We start from the raw sequence: 20,051 nt of genomic DNA, 5'->3' as shown, positions 1-20,051 counted from the left end.
AAGTGTGGCTACTGTCTTGTCTCCTTTCACATTTCCCTTTGAAAGTAAGGGAGGAATGCTATAATACTCCCATTATAACAAACAAGGATTTGGGCAAATGCCAATAGTGACCGTGTACTTAATGAACAGATTGGGAGAATGAGGTTTCCCCTTATGTAAATTGCTCTACGGGTATATCTTCCCTGCAGAGTTAACTCAGGTGATCAGCACTCATGTCTGAAGACCTAGGTTAGCTGAGCTGGGCATGGACAGCCAATTGGAAACCCTACCAAAGTCACTGTATCTTCACTGGTGATGAACTTGCCTGTGATTGTAACTAGACCTGGGTGCACATCGCATGTATAATGGGGTGTATAAACATCACCCTAGTTAACCATGGGGTAACACCCTAAGCCCAGTTAGGCTTGTGGGTGGGGTGTTAGGCATCATTGGTGATCAAACCCAGCTGGGGAAGGACTGGGTCTTCCTAAAGAAGCAGCACTGGGCAGTGGGAGGATGGCCATGGATGAGACCCAGGAGAAAGGTAGCTGGGTGTTTCCTGTCTTTGGCTAAACACTGAGAGAAACCTGAAGCTTGGAGTCAGAACTAGAGGGTCCTGAGGCAGGAGGAAGCCTGGGGCTAGAGGTGTGTTGTCCTGAGCCAGGAGAAAGTGCAGCCCAACAGGCTGTGATAATAAAGCCAAAGGGTCATTTGGGCAGGAGATTGAGGGGCTGCAGGCAGAGAGAAGAACTTTGCAGTCACTCTCTGGGCACTAGAAAGTGGAGGTATCTGCAAGATATGGGGTGGAGCAAGCTTTTATGGCTGGCCCTGACACGAGGGTAGGAGCCAGACTTCTGGGGAGAAGCCCTGTGAGGCTTTTTTTTTTTTTTTTTTTTTTTTGGTGGTATGGATACTGGAAAGGGAAGGAGGGAGGCTTTTGAAGGGGGAGGAACAAATATTTAGCAAACTCTAAACTTAATGTGCATTTGTGATTATGTGGATGGTGGTGTGGTTCTTCTGGAACTCGGATTAATTATTCCCAAGAAATAACCACTAATGCCCCATTTTTCAGTACCAAGCCTTGAGACAGCAGGAGAGGTCTGTTCAGGAGCTTTGCTAACCAAGGATAGCTCAGGGTTTCTCAAGCTTTTTCACAGCATGGACTGCATGTTAACAGAGGGACTGATGTGTGAACACCATCTCCACCCTCCATTTGGGACTGTGGCAATTGCAAGAATTGCTGCTAGATCACATTAAGCAGATAACAAAGGAGGGTTGCTATTATCTGACCAACCAGCATTCTGCATACCATCACCAAGTATGCCCTTGGGCCTGGTCCACACTAACCCCCCACTTCGGACTAAGGTACGCAAATTCAGCTTCGTTAATAACGTAGCTGAATTTGAAGTACCTTAGTCCGAAATTACCGCGGGTCCAGACGTGGCAGGCAGGCTCCCCCGTCGATGCCGCGTACTCCTCTCGCCGAGCTGGAGTACCGGCGTCGACGGCGAGCACTTCCGGGATCGATTTATCGCGTCTAGACAAGACGCGATAAATCGATCCCAGAACATCGATTGCCTGCCGCTGGACCCGGAGGTCCTCCCTGGCCCACAATTTGAGAACCTCTGATCTCATTTATATGTAGGCTTCCTGAGGAGCAACCCCTGCAACAATGATGTTTGGTTTGCCTATGGCATCCTGCCCTTACATCACCATCTTTCTTTCTGTAATTTCCCCCCTCTGTGGGATTCCTTCAGCTGCCTAATGCAACTATTTTGATCCCTGGAGTGTCATCAGTGGCGCTTCAATTTCTGCAATAATAAAATATAGCAACCTTTCATTAGGTCTGCATGTTCCCTTCCTTCCTAAGAAACCAGCCCTTGATTAGCAAATGCAACTGCCTCAAAGCAATAGATCAGTCACTGTTGCTTTGCTGATCTTTAGCTCTCACTCCTCTCAGAGGAAAGAACAGGAGTACTTGTGGCACCTTAGAGACTAACAAATTTATTAGAGCATAAGCTTTCGTGGGCTACAACCCACTTCTTCGGATGCATATTGAGTGAAACATATCGAGGAGATATATATACACACATACAGAGAGCATGAACAGGTGGGAGTTGTCTTACCAACTCTGAGAGGCCAATTAAGTAAGAGAAAAAAAACTTTTGAAGTGATAATCAAGGTAACCAAGTACAGACAGTTTGATAAGAAGCAAGTGTGAGAATACTTACAAGGGGAGATAGATTCAATGTTTGTAATGGCTCAGCCATTCCCAATCCCTGTTTAGCCCTGAGTTGATTGTGTCTAGTTTGCATATCAATTCCAGCTCAGCAGTCTCTCGTTGGAGTCTGTTTTTGAAGTTTTTCTGTTTTAAGATAGCCACCCGCAGGTCTGTCATAGAATGGCCAGACAGGTTAAAGTGTTCTCCCACTGGTTTTTGAGTATTATGATTCCTGATGTCAGATTTGTGTCCATTAATTCTTTTGCGTAGAGACTGTCCGGTTTGGCCAATGTACATGGCAGAGGGGCATTGCTGGCACATGATGGCATATATCACATTGGTAGATGTGCAGGTGAACGAGCCCCTGATGGTATGGCTGATGTGATTAGGCCCTATGATGGTGTCACTTGAATAGATATGTGGACAGAGTTGGCATCGGGCTTTGTTACAAGGATAGGTTCCTGGGTCAGTGTTTTTGTTCAGTGATGTGTGGTTGCTGGTGAGTATTTGCTTTAGGTTGGGGGGTTGTCTGTAAGCAAGGACAGGTCTGTCTCCCAAGATCTGTGAGAGTAAAGGATCATCTTTCAGGGCTAAACAGGGATTGGGAATGGCTGAGCCATTACAAACATTGAATCTATCTCCCCTTGTAAGTATTCTCACACTTGCTTCTTATCAAACTGTCTGTACTTGGTTACCTTGATTATCACTTCAAAAGTTTTTTTTCTCTTACTTAATTGGCCTCTCAGAGTTGGTAAGACAACTCCCACCTGTTCATGCTCTCTGTATGTGTGTATATATATCTCCTCGATATGTTTCACTCAATATGCATCCGAAGAAGTGGGTTGTAGCCCACGAAAGCTTATGCTCTAATAAATTTGTTAGTCTCTAAGGTGCCACAAGTACTCCTGTTCTTTTTGCGGATACAGACTAACACGGCTGCTACTCTGAATCCTCTCAGAGGAGGTTCTCCATTAAATCAGGTCCCATCACTGGGCTGCTTTGCAGTCAGACAGCTTTTTGAAGTGAACTCTATCATTTCTGCACTATATTAAAATCAGCCTTGGGCAACAGCTGTTTTGCAGGTTGTCCTAGTCTCATCTCTGTGCAGCTTTGAACCAGGCTCTTTATTATATTTTCAGCTATATGATCAGCTATAAAGTCCTCTCCAGGGACTTGGTAGATGAAATAGCTTTGGCCCATTTTGGGGGCTTGTCTACTCTAGAAAATATACATGTTGACAATGACTATCAGTAACAGCTGAATAGGTGCTGAATATGACTATTTCACATGAGGCTGGAGCAAGCCATGTTTGTCATGGCTTCAGAAAGCATGACTGACTGGGTATAAAGCAAGTGAAAGGGAGATCAAAATGTTTTCTCCTGTGATAAATAATCCCATCTCATTGAAACCCATGGCTTGTAACCCCTACCCCAATGTTCCTAATAATTAGAAGAAACCAGAGCAAGGTTAGCTGACAGATAAACATCTTTTCAATAGCTGTTCTTTGAGAGGATGTTTCAGTCTCGTAAACACGAATCAATAAAGAAAACATAATAAGCTATAAAGCATCTTGTGGGACAGACAAATGAAAAAAACAAGGGAGAGAGAAGATAGGGAGAGCATGGAAAATCATGACGAGGAGTTGCAGGTGAAAGTGGCTTTCTAAACTAAGCCTCTGTTTGAAAGACCAGGCTTGCTGACACTTATGTTCAAATCTCAGCAGCTTTAACCAAACGTTCATTTTTCTTAGGCAGGTAAACTGAATTGCATTCGATGTACTTTATGTAGATCTTTTTGAAGGAAACCTTGAAAACCTCTCTGTTCTGCTTGCACACAAGATCCCATGGCACTTTTTGAAGTTTGCTCGTTTTCTTAGCTGAATTTTCCAGTTTGTTGTGCACTATGATATGTTCTAGTGCAGGGGCTCTCAACAAATTTATTTATGGTGGCCTCAGAGTGCAGCCAATAACTCCTGCAAGTGGCCACATTGACACTGTTTCCTAAAATACTTAACTTTAGGAAAAATAAATACGCACATATACACATTCAAATCATTATAATTTATTTATGTAGGGTTTTTTTGCAGACTCTAAAAGTAATGCTGTGAAAAGTGATATTTGTTAATATCACTTTTCACAGCACACTTAGTAGCTAGCTGGGAGGCTGTGATAAGTGATACTTGAATATTTGTTAATATCACTTGTCTCAGAAAGCCCCAGGACAAATTAAGGCCTGGATGGGGTGGTTGGAGGGGGAGACAGCAGGGGGTGTGTGTGTACGTACGCCCGGATGCCATGTGGCCAGAGCCAGGGGTTAGCTCCCAGAGCTGAGGCCCAGGGCTGCATAGCCGGGGGTCAGCGCCTGCAGCCACGCAGTTAGAGCTGGTTCTCGCTGCTATGCGGCCAGGGTTGGCACTCAGTGCCTGCTGCTGTGTGGCTGGGGCCACATGGCTGGAGCTGAGGGTCAGCGCCTGCTGCTGCTCAGTCACAGTCTGGAGCCAGGGGCCAGAAGTCCACCGAGACCAGAGCTGGGGGCCAGTGCCCACCACTGAGCAGCTGGAGCAGGGGGCCGGAGTCTGGGTCTACACGGCCAGAGCTGGGGTTCAGCAACTACTGCTGCGCAGCCACAGCCAGAGATTGGTGCCCAGAGCCCTACGGCCAGGCTCCTGAAGTCCTGCCGCCCAACCACACTAGGGCTGAAGCCCAAACCCCACCACCCACTTCCCCAAGGTGGGTTGAGAACTCACCTTGCTCCTGCAGCGTTGTGCCCCACCTGCCTCCAGAGGTGGTGCAGGGCAGCACATCCAGGAGCAACAGGGAGGGAGAGGAAGGGGCCGATGCTTAGCTACCCCCCAATCACTGCTAAGAGGCTGTTGTGGCTGCACAAAAAGGCCCTGGTGGCTGCGTGTGCCCACATTTGAGAAACGCTGTACTAGTGCATTACAGACCCTAGCCCTAGAGATGGTTGCATTTTAGTGGTGTTTGCAAAGCCCTTTGGGTTTTTTGAAGGCCAAAAGCTAGAATTATTTATTAAGGGCATTGAAAATTTGAGAAGCAGTTTGAGATTACATGAACTGGGGAAAGAAAAGTCAAACTGCATTTAAGTAGTAGCATTAATCAACAGACTAAAAATGAAACTATAATACTGGGAGCAGGAGTTAGGATAAAGAGTTTTCAGCGATAGCAGCTATTCTATCATGCTCATTTATTAGAGCATTAATCAATGCGACTAACATCTGTCACATGGGGTTCTTTCCTTCTTTTTCTCTTCTACTTCCCAGACAGTCAGAACTGGAGATGGGGCAAATCACAAAAATCCAGTCTGGATCCAGGCTTTAAATGCCCTGGAGTGCAGAGACATTCACAGCCAGGGATTTGATCCTGCCAGTTACAAAGTTAGAGGTTATTTGTGATATCCAGATCCAGGCATAGATTCCAAAACTTGGGAGTGTTAAAAACCCTCAAGAGAATAGCAAAATTAACATTTTTATATTTTGCTAGAGGGTGTCGGATGCTGTCATCAAGCAAATCTTTGCTGTATAGATAATCGCAGACCTTGCTGAAGTTGATGGGCATGTTAGCGACCTTTCAGGCTAAATGAGGGAGCAAATCCCTTTGTTTAGCAATAGCCGAAACAATAGACGCCTCTGCCCAAGGTGTAGATCACAGGAGAAGGCTTGAGCAAGAACTGACTCAGGAGAAGGGGGGGGGTTTCCTTGTAATAACAGAAAATATGGGAGCTGGGACATTGGTTGTTCATGTGTGTGTGAAAGGAACCAGAAAGCAAGCAAACAGCAAGAGAAGCAGTGTGTGTGTAGCCCTAGGAAGAAGCCGCGAGAGCTTCTTTTGGGTGGAGTTCTGGCCAGAAAAGGCAGGCTTGGAAATTGTGAGCTAGGAAACAGGACTTTGTGTACATTCTTTTTAAACAAACAGGATTGCCCCCAAAGAATATACCTGATTTGTATAATCTATTTTTCCTTCTAATGGAAACAACCCAGTCAGGCCCTGAATATTGTTTAACCACTAGGGTCAAATAGAAGAAAGGAAAAATGAGGACTTGAAAAAATATTCAGTCCTCATGTCCACTGAGAGGAATCTATCAGTGACAGAAGGAGCATGTCAGGAAATGGAACAAGCCCAGTATTGGCCAGAAATACCCTGGTATCAAAACAGAATGATTGGTGCCTGCACCAGCTAAGCCAATATGCAGTATTGTGACTTTGCTCTCTTCTTCCTAGAAGTGCAACCTATGGGAGTAACGATCAAGCATCAGCCAACACTGCAATATCATTTCACACCATACTGCTTCTTGGAGCAGGATTTGCAGGAAGCATGGTCATGGGCCATGCACACCCCATCCCCTTTTGGGATGGGGCACAGCTTGTTACAGGCCCGAGGTCCAGTCTACACAACCCCTCCAGGTCTCAAAGTAATGTGGCCTAACAGCCAAAAATCAATCTACTCGCCCTCTCTATCAAGATGGGGTGATCTAACAGTCAAAGTTCCTACCGCTGCCCTCTATCAGGGCTGTGCAGTCTAGTGGACAGAGTCAGTCAAGCGGCCCTCCCAATCAGGGCTGTGCGGCCTCATGGCCAGAGTCAGTTGAGCAGGCTGCCACCCCATGGTGGGCAGCAGCCAGGATAGGGGGACACAGGCCCTACTCCTCCACCATGTCCGAACCCAGGGCCGTGGCAGGGTTGCCTGCCACGAGCTCATTAGGGATCCAGCTGAAACACACCAAGCTAGTCTCCAGTTCTCCAGCTGTCTACCCACAAAAACTTCCTGAGTTACTTCCTACCTGCTTCTCTGCAGCTTGTGGTCTCATGGTTCCCGCAGGCTCTCCACCCTCTGTGGCACTTGGGAGTTATGGGTTGCTACTATCTGGTTGGCCTCCATGTTGTGAGCCTTCAGAAGTCCTGCAGCATACATCCTACCTCTCTGGTGGTGAACCCCAAATGAACTGGGCTGCTCCCTTTTATACCTGGACTCCAGCCGGTGCATGCCCAGCAGGGTTAAGGGGGAGGGGCCTCCTTGGCCCAAAGAGAGGAATTAACCCCTGCAATCCTAGTGCAGGGCATGCATGCCCCATCTCAAGCATGTTGGAAAAACCCACTGGCACTCACTTCTGTTTGTTGGGAGAGAAAATATCTGGGCAACCTGCAAGCCTTATAAGGGGTTAAAAGAGGATGGGGCTTGACAGCAGGTTGTTGAATTTTTTGGAACCTGTGTATCTTGTCTTTGCTCAGGGCCTTGAAATACATGGCAATCTTCACACCTTGTCTGGGTGTGTCTGCTCCATCTTCCTCAGTGGGCAGTAGGGGAACCCAGGCCCTCGTTCACCCCCGGGTCCAGTCCAGGGATCCTTTAGTAAGTAGCCAAGGCCTGACAACATTCTCCTTGCTATCTCCCTACGCTACTTCCTACCTGACCTTGACTTAGGTTGCTCAGGTGTGCAAAAAATTCACACCTCTGAGAAATGGAGCTAAACCAACCTAAGCCCCAGTGTAGACACTGCTACATTGATGGAAGAATTCTTCTGTCAACTTAGCTACTGTCTTGCCAGGGGCTGGATTTACTACAGCAACGGAAAAACCCCTTCTATCAGAGTGGCAAATGTCTACACTACACCAGCATAGCTGCAGCGCTGCCGCTGTAGCGCTTGTAGTGTAGATACAGTCTAAGCGTCTTCCACAGGCTTACCGCTGAGCTTCTTAGCCCTTTCTGCCAGGCAGGTGGTTCTGCTTCAGGAAAGTTTTCTCTACTCCCTTGGCAGAGGAAATCTTCCTGCAGGCTCCTCCACCAGCACGAAGAAGCCTGGGCAAATTCACTCCCTCTCCAGCTTTCCTTCCAACTGCCTTCGGCTCCCTGTTGCTGGTGTGCCATCCAACCAGCTGCTCCTTATGGCCTGGTAATCCTGGCCTGGTAATCCAGCCTGGCTGTTGCTATGCCCAAGAGCCTGGCTGCCCCTGCTTTGCTCTCCTGTGACAAAGCATCCATGTGACACAGCCATTTCTTGTTACTGAGTACATACGAGGACAAAGCTTCCATTTACAATGAAGCCCACTTCCTTCTGATGGCCACAATGCCTCGTCTATTATGTCAGTTAAAGATGACCTGCACAGGAAGAAAACTGGGCATCCATGCTTTTTCTGCTACTTTTTAATCCAGAAAGAAGAGCTGAAAAGTTGTGCGTGTGTGTTAGTTTTTTGGTTTATTTTTTAGTTATTTGTTTGTCTCTCAAACTGGAAATTCAAGTAGAGTCTAAGCTTGAAAATCTCTCCGGTTTAGTCTATACCAGAAGTCCCCAAACTGTGGGATGCATCCCCCTAGGGGTGTGTGGAGGAATGTCCGGGAGGGCACAGCGGGGCCCGGAGCAGCACCCATGGGGGGCAGGCAGGGAGTGCCACCCAGGCCCTCCCCACCCCCAGCTCTGCTCCGGTCCCGCCCCTAGCCACGTCCCCAGCTCCTGACTGTGGCTCTGTTTCTGGCTTGGAGCTGAGGCTGGGGGCAAGGTCGGGAGCAGAGCCGCACCTGGCTGCGGGCCCAGCTGCCGGCTCCCACTACAGCCCGGCTGTGGCTCTGTTCCCGCCCCCAGTCTTGGCCCCTGGCTGCAGTCCCGCTCCCAGCCCCAACTGCGGCCCCAGCCTCAGCCTCCTTACCCCTGTCCGCATCCCCCCCTCAGACCTGCAGCCTGGCCCTGGCTCCAGGGGAGGGGGGCAGAGGGGCGCAGACAGGGGCAAAGGGGGCACAGCCCTCAAAAGTTTGGGGTCCGCTGGTTTACACTGAAAATTAGAATACATGTATATTAACGGTGTTAACCAACACAATGTGAAACATAACTTTGCACTCAATACAGGTAGGGGCCATCATGTTTCACATGGTGTCAGCTGGTTGTAATTAACTCTACAATGAACTCTAGATTTAACCAGAACCAGCTGACATGATGTTAAACATGACAGTGCTTGTCTACACGGAGTGTTGAACATCATATTAATGAACAGGTGTTTCAATAAGATGTAATTTCCCAGTATACACTAGACCTATGATGGCTGGAAAACTAATGAATTGTTAGCCTAGTAAGAGCCAATTTGAGGAATTGAGAGAGAGAGAAAAGAGATTTTGGTCAAAACGATTTTAAAACTCTTTTGCTTGGTTTTGCTATTTAACTTCAATCACTAAGTAATATTTTAGCTAAGGAAAGTCTCTATTAAAGATTCTATACCCTCACCTGTTTTTCACACTCACAATACACATCCTTGAGACCTCCAGCAAACCATGAAAGATCCAACTTGACATTACTTATATTTCTAAATACCGCCCCCCAATACAAAACTCCTCCCCCTAAACAACTTTTCAGGCTCTTTAAAAGTTCATAAACCCAGTTTAAAAGAAAATCCTTTGCAGGTCACTGTGGCTCTCTGTACCTTGAAGCAGCAATTGGACCCCCTCATATTCACCCCTGTCATTTAAGTATGAGGTATTTCATACAAAGAATGCCATGTAAGATATGATCTGCTGAAACCCATTGTTCTGTCCAAATATGTTAGTATATCATTAGTATGTCTGAAGTTATGTGATTTTGCTGTATGGTTGTTACTGAAATGTGTTGTAAGTTTGAGAGTCTCTACTGCTAGTTCCCCAGTGACAACGAAGGCGGTGATCCACTCCCAGGAAGGTGTTGAGCGACCATTAATCAGCAGGGGAGATGTAGACAAGGGATTTACTGCTGTAAAAGGGCTTCACAAGCATCACACACTGGGGGATTGCTCAACTCTGTGTCTCAGCAAGCCCGCCAGGACATGTCTGAGCTAGGGTTTTCCAGGCACATGAACTGAGGATATAAAATAGGAGACAGTGACATTATGCTTTGACCTTTCTCCTTCCCCACCTACAGTGGAAGCAACAAGAATGCTGGGAAGACAAAGACTTGAACTGAGGAAACTGGTCCCAGATTTAAAGGGAAGCCTGTGTAGTAAGAACTGTTACTTATCTGCAGCATCCAGTGGGGTGAGAAAAATTGCTTGATCCAAATACTGCCTAGTCTAATAAGGTTTAAGATTTAGACTGTGCACTTACCTTTTATTTTCTTTGGTAACTATCTCTGACCTTTTGTGCTTACCACTTATAATCACTTACAAATCTATCTTTCTGTAGTTAATAAATCTAAACCGTGTGTTTTGCTTGAAGTGCTTGGGAAATCTTAGCTCAGTTTACAAAGGCTAGTGTATGTCCTCTCCACATTGAGGGAGGGCCGGACTGGGTAATGAGCTTTCACTGGTCAGGCTTGTGATCAGGTCAAGATGGTATATTCCAGGGGGTGCAAGGCTCAGGGCTTGGGAGATTTTGCTGGTGCCTTTCTCCATGTGATTCATGAGGGGCTCAAGGACCATTCATGCAATTTAGCTGTGCCTGGGGCTTCACATGCTGTTGTACTGAGTAATAACAGCGCCTGGAGGGGTTTGCTGCTTGTCACTAGCAAAGCATCGTGAGACAGCCCAGGCTGGAGAGTTAAGGGGGCACAGCAGTACCCCAGTTCCAGGTTGTACACTGGGGAACCCTTCCAAGTTTTTGCCTTTGTGACCCTATTTTGAGACTTACTGTTTCCTGTGATCCCAGACCACAACAAAGCAACATAGTGACCAAGGAATCCAAGGAATTTACATGTAAAGTATGTTATTTAATGTGACACACGGGCTTGTGTGTTGTGATACAGCTTCCTGAAGTCTGGCAGCCTGGTAGAAACTGCACATCTAATCTCCCATGTGACACCAATGGTAGATTGATACTGAGACTTGATGGACACAAGTGTACTGAATTCAAGTTTACACAAATACGTGCTCACAAATGGCACCATCAGTTTCAAGGCATGTGCTGAGAGTGCAGGATATTGATTCGTTCCAGTGAAGCAGAACTCTGGGAGACAAAGGTGATGCATGGGAGGAGGGGGCGGGTATATGGGGTCACATCCCCCCCCCCGCCGATTTCTGCCAGGGTGGGAATTGGGCTGAACATGGCTGAAGGGATGTTCCTGGGAAAGGCACCAGCCACAAGCGCTCCCACTGAGCCTCACTAGGTGGCGCCAGGAGCAGGGAAATGAAACTGCACTGGCGGCACAGCTCTCTGCCAGACCGGGTGCAGGGAAGTCTGCTGAGTCCCATCCCTTTCTCGCTGGCCAGCAGCAGCAGTTACCTGCTCGAGTATGTGTCTGGACTAGCCTGTCTGGAGCTCGGGAGTCAGCTGGGGCAACGGGGGGAGAGGCAGCAGGGCCTGGGGAGCTGCAGGTGGGGTGGGGTGCCCAGGGAGGCAGTGGGGGCCAGGGGTGATGGGTGGGAGTCTGGGGGAGGCAGTGGGAGCCGGGGGAGGCAACAGGGGCCAGGGGCAATGGATGGGGGGTAGGGAGCCCAGCATGGTCGGCGGGTAGTATAGGCAGGGGAAGGCTGTGCCTCCCCAAACAGCCCTGTGTGGCCCCACCCACACTCCTCCCCGAGCCCCCTTCTGCTTGCCGCTAGTTGGCCCCAGCCCAGGCAAGCTGCTCCTCTTCTGGGAAGCCTGCTGGGGCTGGGGCTAGGGTGGCTGGGACTTGGAGTGGCTGGGGACATCCAGCACTAGGGGGACCCCCAGTGCTGGGCCTGCGCCACCCAGACCTCTAGGGCTGGGGGGCGGCATGCCGCTCGGTGCTCTGGGGCTGGGGGGGAGCATGTACTGCCCGCCAGGTGCTCTGGGGCTGGAGGCGCTCGGGTGGCCCAGGGCTGGGGGGGCGCTCTGGGCTTTTACAGGGGTGAGAGAAGAAGGGGTGGGGCCTCAAGTGGAAGGAGTGGGCCGGGCTGGGGGCTAGCTGGGGGCTAGCTTCCCAGAGCCCGTGGTTCACCCACCACCCATGGAGCCCAGGGAGGCAGAGCGGGGAGACAGGGGTGATTGGTTTGCCCAGGATGCCATTTTCCCTAAGGCTGACCCTGGCAGGGCTGCCCATAAAGGTGGGGGACGTGGGCAACCGCCCAGTGTGCCATTGTCAGGGGGATGTTGTGGTGAAGAGGGTGTTGCTGGAGGGTGCCTTGGCAGTCACCAGGAGGCTGACCATGGCTGTGGTGGGGGAGTGACCTGCCATTGTGCCCCCCCTCACTGTCAGCAGTTACCAGTCACCTATGCCAGGAGAACCAGTTGGGCATATGTTACTTGCAAGAACTGGAAATTTCAATGAGCTGTTTGATTTCAGCTGATGTCAAATCCATAGCATCAGGCTTGCACTGAAAGAGGTTTCACACCCAAACACACTGTCACATCCAAGTTGGGAGAAAAGGATGCAAATTGTTCTTCCCACCAGCTGAGATGCTGAGCTATTACCTGTGGGGGAGGCTGAATAATTTCATTGTCAGCCAGGAGCTTGAAAGCTTCGGGAAGGATTTATAGTTTGTCTTCAATGGAGTGTTCTTCCAGAAAACAATGTTCTTCATGAATCCTGTGATTCAGTCACTCAGCTGAAGGACGTGGGTGTTATATTTCTTGCTGACCTGTATTCAATTCATTCAGTTTCCTGGTTATGTCTGTGATATAGGCAAGAAGGCACATCTTCCTCTGGTGACATAGGAAATCAACAAATTCACTCATTTTGCCATTCATTGCATAGGTACATAGCTTGTCTCTCAGTTCAAAAAATTGTCTTAGTACTTTTCCTCTTGAGAGCCAATGACCTTCCATGTGGAACAACAACCTGTCATGATTGGACCCCATTTCTTCACACAGTTTTCAAACAGACACATGCAAAGAGGATGAATCTTGATGTTGTTCCCAATAGATGAGACCTGCTGCAAAACTTCACCTAGCTCTGAACTAAGAGCTTTAGATGCCAGTGTTCTCTGTGAATCATGCAGTGAATCCTCAAAGCAGACGGAGTAATTTGCTTTACCAAGGCATGCATACGGCGCTCCAGCTGTTCAAAAGCCCACCATGTGATCACATAGGATATTTTTGTCTTTTATGTAGCCAAATAGCACATCGAACATTCCTTGTGATGTCCAGTGTCTGGAAAGAGGGAGGCACAACAGAATGTCTTCAAGAATTGCACCCTCCCGTGTGTGAAGTACCCTCGGTGCTCACATCAACGTGAAGAGCAAAAGCATCCATGTTTTTCAGACACTCTGCCAGTGTGTTTTCCTGATCTGCTGCTATCGCCTCACTCCTTCGCTCTATGTGTTGTTGGAGAGTGTGAGCTTTGAGCTTGTTTGCCTCCATTTCCCTACACATTGTTTTCACCCCACTGATTGCAGCTGGCAAAATCAAAGTCTCTCCAGTTGTATGAGGCTTCTTGGCCTGTACGATGAGGTGACACCTCATATGCCACCTTTTGAGCTCAGTTAGAGATGGACACGGCTCTCTTGAATTGCATTTGTTGATATGAAAATTCTTCATTCTGGAAAAATGACCTTGGTTTTCCTAGAAAACCAGAAGCTGGGAGTGGATGACAGGGGATGGATCACTTGATGAATGCCTGTTCTGTTCATTCCCTCTGAAGCAACTGACATTGGCAATTGTTGGAAGACATAATAATGGGCTAGATGGACCATTGGTTTTACCCAGTATGACCGTTCTTATGTGTTCCTTGTGATGTGTTTCCAAGTGTTGTTTAATATTCTTAGGCTTCATGTTTTCCCTAGATAACACTGTATGAGATAGTAGGCATTTTGGCTGTCTTTGTTCTTGACCAAACCACTGGTGAAGCCATACTCAAAGAAAGCCTTGTCATATTTGTGAGCATGTTTCTTGCATTCTTGTGTTTCATTCATTACTTCACCACTAGATTCACTGTTGGAGGATGCAGCAGATACTCTGCATAAAAATGAGTCAATGGTGCTGTGACAGGTTGGATCATAGACACCCCCTTGAGAGCTACCACCTGATGTGCAAAGACTACCCCTGCTTCTGTTTTCCCTGCCAGCTCAGGACTCCAGCACCCTGTCTTGCTGAGCCAGACATTCCCGTCTGCTCCAACACAGACCCAGGGTCTGAATCACTTGTCCCAAAGCTGCAAGTTTACCTGAAAACAGCTCACAAAAGTGTGCTTGTCCTTAGCACTCAGATGTCCAACTCCCAATGGGGTCTAAACCCAAATAAATCCGTTTTGCCCTGTATAAAGCTTATACAGGGTAAACTCATAAATTGTTCGCCCTCTATAACACTGATAGAGAGATATGCACAGTTGTTTGCTCCCCCAGGTATTAATACATACTCTGAGTTAATTACTAAGTAGAAAGTGATTTTATTAAATACAGAAAGTAGGATTTAAGTGGTCCCAAGTAGCAACAGACAGAACAAAGTAAGTCACCAAGCAAAATAAAATAAAATGCGCAAATCTATGTCTAATCAAACTAAATACAGACAAGTTCCTCACCAGTTTCAGAATTCTCCCTTTTACAGGCTAATCTTCTTTTAGCCTGGGTCCAGCAATCACTCACACCCCCTGTAGTTACTGTCCTTTGTTCCAGTTTCCTTCGAGTATCCTGGGGGGTGGAGAGGCTCCTTCTTTAGCCAGCTGAAGACCAAATGGAGGGGTCTCCCACAGGTTTAAATAGACTTTCTCTTGTGGGTGGAGACCCCCCTCCTCTCTCCTATGCAAAATCCAGCTCCAAGATGGAGTTTCGGAGTCACCCGGGCAAGTCACATGTCCCTGCATGACTCTGTCTTTACAGGCCGAAGCCATTGTCCACATGGTATCTTGTATGTCTCCAGGAAGACTTCTTATGTGGATTGGAGCATTCCAAGATGCATTGTTCCCCAAGTGCTTCCTGATCAGGTACTTAACCTTGCAAATTCCTTCCTAAAGAAACTGATCAAATGCCTCACAAAGCTTACTTAGAAACCAAGCAAGTATACAGCCCATATTCTTAACCTCAAGTAGAAAATGATATATGTGTACAGGTAGGATGAATAGATATAGTAGACCATAACCTTTACGGAGATATATTTCATGGCACAGGCAGCACAAAACATATTCCAGTTATGTCATACATACATTTATAAGCACCCCCCCCCCCAAAGCCTTATGGGGTACACTGTCACAGGTGCCTCTTATCACAAATCAGAAAGAGAAATTCAAACTTAAGCAAATGAGGACCAGGCCTTAGGAAGGCCTGTGTGGTGATACTAGGGGAGCACAGAGACAGTGACGTATAGTGATTCTTTATCCTTGAGTGCCAACAGTGTACTCAGGGTGGCATAAAAGAAGATATAGACCCTGCCTTAAGGATCTTACAAGCCACTGCAGATTCCCATCTCAGACAAGGCTGGAACAGGTTCCTACCAGCTCACGGAACAAGGATGCTCTGTTGATGAGGCTGCTGCCCACAGATAAGAATTTTTTGTATTCAAGTCCCTCAGCTGGATGTTTGCACAGCTGGATGGTGCAAATGGCCAAATTGCCATCCGCACAGCCAACACGTCCGGACCTGTTCCACAAATGCCGGTCTAGGGGGCTGCCATAGTGATCTACAAAATGGCGGCCTCTGCACAGCTTGGCCTTGCATGCACTGTATGTGCAATTTGTAGCTCAAAACGACGACCTCCTGGTGTGGCATTTGTGGAGCAAGTCCGGACAGGCTCAGGGTCAGACAGCATCATCTCAGGGGCTGAATCTGGCCCATTGGACCTGTGACCCATTCTGCTCATGGTATGACCCCATTTGGAGTTGTGATCCACAGTTTGGGAATTTATACTTTAAACGCTAATCTAAAGACATAATTATTTGTTGCTGCTCTTCATTTTTTGTATCATTGACCATTTTACTTATACTTTGCTGGCCATCCTGTAACTTGGTGTGAAAGACACAATATACATGCATTGGTTTGCTGTTTTCATTTCAGTTATTGTTTCAAACATTCAGCTCAGTCTCCATCTCTTCCACTTAGCTGCTTGTTTCTATCTGTGACCTGTAGAGAGGTCTCCTGATTCATAGTCATAGTGACACTAAAGTTTAAAATATCAAACTTCCTGTGCACAAAGATTGTTTTATATCTTTTATTGGAAATGAAGCTAGCACTGCATTCTTACCATTTTAGAATGACCTTTGCTGTGAACACTGTATCTTGTGATGAATACACTGACCTACTGGAAAATATTTACAAACTAAGCGAATTCATTATTGCTAATACAAGAGATGTATGTCTTATGCTCTAGAGTCCTTGAAAAAAAGGTATTATAAAGTATGATTTAAAGAGTGAACGAATAGCAGATGATTTTACAATATTTTAAAAATTTGAGTCTATTCCAAATACCAAATGGGAATACCAACAGCACTTATTTTTGATGGCTCCTGACTACAGATTGGCACAATGTAGCAAATTGGCAGTAATGGTCTATGAAGTACAATATCTACATTTCAGCCCTTTCTTGAAGGACCTATATTTATACACTACTCTGGTACAACTTCAGAAAGTTTATGTGATGGGGTGCCTGCACCACACGGGGACCTAAGGGGTTAATAGAGCCCTTGGGAGGCTGTGCAGGAGGCAGCCAATCAGAGAGGGGTTGCGAAGAGCAGTCAGTCAGGGCTGGCCTGGCCCATATAAGAAGGGCTGCATAGCAAAGCAGCTTCAGTTACTCCCTGGAGCTTGAGGAGGGAGGTGGATTGGCTGTCTTGCAGGCTGAAGGCAGCAAGCGTTCTGGATAGAGCAGTGCTGCAGGCAGAGACTCGGGGAGATAAAGGCAGCTCCTGATGGGCTGCAGGGATTTGCAGGCTGAGGCCTTGAGGCAAAGGTGCCAAATTTCTAATCTGCCGGGGGGTGCTCCCCCGCTCCACCCAGGCCCTGCCTCCACTCCACCCCTTCTCCCAATGCCCCACTTCTGCCCTGCTTCTTCCTGCCCCGCCTCTTCCTGCCCCTGTCCCACCTCTTCCCACCCAGTTCCGCTCCCTCTCCTGAGCACACTGCGCCCTTGTTCCTCCCCCCTACCCCCAGCACCTCCTGATGCTGTGAAACAGCTGATCTGTGGGAGGCGTGGGGAGGGAGGGGGAGGTGCTGATCGGCGGGCCTGCCAGTGGGCAGGAGACACTGGGGGGAGGGAGAGGCGTTGATACGGGGGCTGCCGGTGGGTGCTCAGCACCCATAATTTTTTCCCCGTGGGTGCTCCAGTCTGTTACAGGTTGGCCTAGTTGCTCCAGTAACACCCCAGACTGAAGTAGCTATGTCAACCTAACTTTTAAGTGTAGACTGGGCTGGAAAGTCTTCTTAGCTCCCCTTTTAGGCCGAAGTCTGCTCTCAGCTACATCCTATCCTACCTCACTGAAATCTACAGGCCTGATTCTCCGTTCACACTACTGCAACTCCATCCACTTCAATGGTTTTCCTCCTAGGCCTGATCTACACCTAGAACTTAGGCTGACCTAGCCACGTTGTTTTGGGTCACTGGGAGAAGAGCTCTGTGTAGCTCAAAAGCTCATCTCTCTCACCAACAGACGTTGGTCCAATAAAAGATATTACCTCACCCACCTTGTCTCTTTAATTCTAAATTGACTTTCTCTTGCAGGTTTACTTATCTGTAGTTTTTTATAAGAATGTACTGACCATACCCTCTAAGTACATTGTAATGGGGTGCGCCAGTTCTTAATGCTTGACAAGGGCTCACCAGGGCCGCCCAGAGGGGGGGACAAGTGGGGCAATTTGCCCCAGACCCCCAGGAGAATATAGTATTCTATAGTATTGCAACTTTTTTGTATGGAAGGGGCCCTGGAAATTGCTTTGCCTCAGGCCCCCTGACTCATCTGGGCGGCCCTGGGGCTCACCTGGGTTAGCACTACAAGTTTTGCCTCTTAAAATACCTATGGGACAGGGGACACAGTCACAGGGTGGGAGGAAGTGATCTCGGGGAATCGGATTCACAGAGCCTCATATCTGAATTAAGATCAGTTCGGTCTGGAACGCCCTCTCCCCTCAGCACTAGGGGCAAGGCTAGCTCAGGAGAATTCACAGTTGGCTTCTCTCTAGGATCCTTGGGAGCAGGGTTGTAGTTCTCCTCTCTGGCAGTCATGTTAAAATCCTGTGCTGAGGTAAATTATGTTGGGGTATAAGAAAATGGATAAGACTTCTCTTACACCATAGAGGGGGAGAGACTTGGAAAGATATAGGTCATACTTTGCTTTGCATGGCTATTTTGAGGCAGACGTCTCTGACAAGGGTCAGTAAGACTGCAGAGACATTTTTTCCTGGTATATATACATTGGTGATTGAAATAAATCTCTGGGAAAGGAACCCTTGGGTTAGAGGGGTCTGTCTCAGATCCCATTCCCTTGTGGCAAGGCATGGTTCTGCAGGCACCCCACCCTCAGCTTGTTTGGATCTGAGCAGTTTATTTCTGAACCCCAGAGTCTTTCAACAATAGTCTCTTTCTCCTGGGGTTGAATTTATTTAGTTTAATCAGCTTTAGGTTGATGGTCTTCCCATCTCTCCTCCTTGGGGCTGAGGTGATTTCAGTCCTGGTCTCCCTTGCCTGTAGATTCTCCTTCAGGTTCAGGGGTCTTCCCAGCTCTCCTTCTGGGGCTGAGGTGGATGTCTCTTCCCCCTTGGTTCAGGGGGCCCATAGTCCACAGGGGGCCCTCCGTCTGGGGTGGATGGAGGCAGATACTGCCCCCCTTCCCTCTTTGGTTGCGCTGGAGGCTTCTCTTTTAGCCCTGGGTTTGGGACTGATTTAGCCACATGATCTACATGTCATGTGACTACACACCTGTGGGAGAGAGCTGAGGCAGAGGTGGGGCTGGAACCATTACCTCTACAGGGGGCCAGCTGTGACATCTTGTTTATCAATCCCATGGGCCTTTCCTTTTTTTCTGTCAGACTTGTCATATGCTCGTACAAAAGACGGTAACTCCCATGCATACATTCATCCATCAAATGAGAAGCAGCTACTGATAAAGAACTACCAGCTAGAAAACTTGAGCTTCCCTCAAACTTCCTCTGCCAAAAAACCTTGAAGAAATAGCTGTAGATCTTATGCTATGCTGTGAAAGCCAACAACCTCTAGTTGTGTCAGGACAAAGATGGCGGGTAGATACCAACATCCTGCACGTGCTGAAGTTTCTACCTCCGGACCGAAGCGAGTTTAATCAGACTTAAAATTACTTTCACATACTGGAGCTTTTTGTAGCTAGATGTTATACATATTGGCATGGTAGTGATAGTGCAAAGCTGAAAGGAACCTGTGCTGTATGTGCATTGTAAAGTCCTAGCAGAGCTTGTTAATTTTGCAATTTTGTATAGCTTAGGCTTAGGTAGAGTTATTTGGACAGGTTTGTTAGCATATGCATTCAGAGGCATCCTCCTTGCTAGTACATTGAAGGTCTAGAATAGGCAAAAGCGAGCCACTGCTACATGTGGTACACAGTATTGCCAAAAAGGCAAGGATTTTGCAAACTTACCTCTTTAGAAGCTATGTTTATATATTAAAATAATCCTTCACGAAACAAGTTGATTTCTTGCATGCCAAGAACTTGACTTGACTTTCTAAGATGTTTGGCTTCTTTTTCTGAGTGCATCCACCAAAAGCACTGCAGTTAACTGCCCTTTTCCTTCCTTTTTTATTCTGTTGCTGCCTGCTATCTTAAAAAAAGATCACTGCATAGTCAAAATGTTGACAAATGCACATGTAGATGAAGAAAGCACCAAAGCATTGCATTATGCATGTCAGTCTGATGTGCTCTGATTTCTTTGCCTTAATTTTGGTTTGCACTTTTTAAAGCAGAATTTATAACTGCATAGGGTTACCATATTTAAAAAATAATAAAAAAAGAGGACACTCCACGGGGCCCTGACCCTGCCCCTTTCCCACCCCCGGCCCCCCCCCCACCCCCCCCCCCCCCCCCCCCCCCCCCC

Source organism: Terrapene carolina, unplaced genomic scaffold, assembly GCF_002925995.2.
Source record: "Terrapene carolina triunguis isolate 2854851 unplaced genomic scaffold, T_m_triunguis-2.0 Scaffold69, whole genome shotgun sequence".
Classification (NCBI taxonomy): Eukaryota; Metazoa; Chordata; order Testudines; family Emydidae; genus Terrapene; species Terrapene triunguis.
The sequence above is the reverse complement of the archived record's forward strand: the minus strand, read 5'-3'. Positions refer to the sequence as shown.